The sequence below is a fragment of the Adiantum capillus-veneris genome, chromosome 20 (genome assembly GCF_014529385.1).
Source record: "Adiantum capillus-veneris isolate H3 chromosome 20, ASM1452938v2, whole genome shotgun sequence".
In the NCBI taxonomy this organism is placed as follows: Eukaryota; Viridiplantae; Streptophyta; class Polypodiopsida; order Polypodiales; family Pteridaceae; genus Adiantum; species Adiantum capillus-veneris.
Window position 1 is genome coordinate 97,508,056 of NC_140950.1, and position 1,462 is coordinate 97,509,517.

At 41.5% G+C, this 1,462-nt stretch overlaps 1 non-coding gene across 1 annotated transcript; it reads left to right on the plus strand.

Annotated features, from left to right (window-relative positions):
* The first annotated feature begins 1,390 nt into the window (after window positions 1–1,390).
* Window positions 1,391–1,462, plus strand: TRNAG-UCC (transfer RNA glycine (anticodon UCC)). Its single transcript has one exon. It is a non-coding gene; the product is annotated as a tRNA-Gly (tRNA).

The following is a 1,462-nucleotide window of genomic DNA, read 5'->3' on the forward strand; positions in this document are numbered from 1 at the left end:
CTCACAAAAGCATCGACCAACCCCCCTCACAACTCGGTTTTGAACTTATGACCTCCACCCTAACCACATGCCCATGTGTGTTTCGTTGCTCCCCTAGCCACTACACTTGCTCATAAAATAAAGGAAAAATTATCAAAATAACCCTGTAATTTGTGGGAATTCCCAAAATACCCTTGTGTCCGTTTTGGGTGGATTGCTCTAGGTTTTGTAAAGTTTGTTCCTTTTGGCAATAGAGATCTGTTTTCGACTGCTTAACACATAATTTCTCATGAATTAGTTGACAAAAAAGGGCAATTATACCTAAAAATAGTGAAGCAATTCATCTCTAAAGCTTACATAACCAGCTCAAACTCTAGTTTTAGCGTCTTACAATGATAGACAATCAATCTTCTTATGAAGAGCTCCAAAAGAAAATGTCTTTAGAAATTCTAGTTTTAGCGTCTTACGATAATAGACAATCAATCTTCTTATGAAGAGCTCCAAAAAATTTGTCTTTGGAGATGTTTAATCTTACAACCGGGGATATTTTGGGAATTTTACAAAATTTGAAGGGCATTTTGGAAAGTTTTGACAGAATATGGGGGCATTTTAAGAAATTTTGACAAAATATAGGGGTATTTTGGGAATTTTTGAAATTTGAGGGGTATTTTGGGAATGTCCACAAATTAGAGGGGTATTTTGGTAATTTTCCCTAAAATAAGCTAGCTAGGCAAAAGTAAACTCGGACATAAAAAGTAAACTCATACCCCTCGGATGGACAACGAGTGTCATGGGAATTGTGCCCTAATCTTTGGCGTCAATCCTACCATTTGGGAATTGTGCCCTACCCTATGGCGTCAATCCCACGCTTGGGGTTCATTGAAGATCCTGTGGCCTTTAGTGTTGAGGGTGACATACTAGCGAGCTAAGAAGCACTTATTATAACTCATGCTTGTAAATCAGCTTCCAATATAGAGCAAGGCAAGCCACCATTGCTTGAGGACAAGTCATAAGTGCCATGCTATCGGCAATTAGACCACTTGGGGAATGCCTATGACAGTGCTGCCATACCGTGAGCCATAATTGCTGGCGGAATACACATAAAAGTTTTCAAAGGCAAGTGCGAAGGATGCTTTGCAGCCATTGACACAATTGAATTTGTTGTCATCCGTTCTGGTTATAGTGTCAACGTTTCTGGGAGTGCTGAAGTTAGCACAGGAGCACCAAGGGGAAGCCAGCCCTACCAAAATTGGGTGTTGGTACAAACTGCATGCCAGCCATTCTACAGACAAGCCGCGTTATAGCAGCTCACTCCCCTCACATCGACGGTCTTCAAATGACAAGCGCGCACATCATATGGTGTTTTGTCTAAATTAATATATTTAAGACATTGCCGAGCCTTCAGCATCAAGCGTTCGTAGTCCAACGGTCAGGATAATTGCCTTCCAAGCAATAGACCCGGGTTCGACTCCCGGCGGACGCA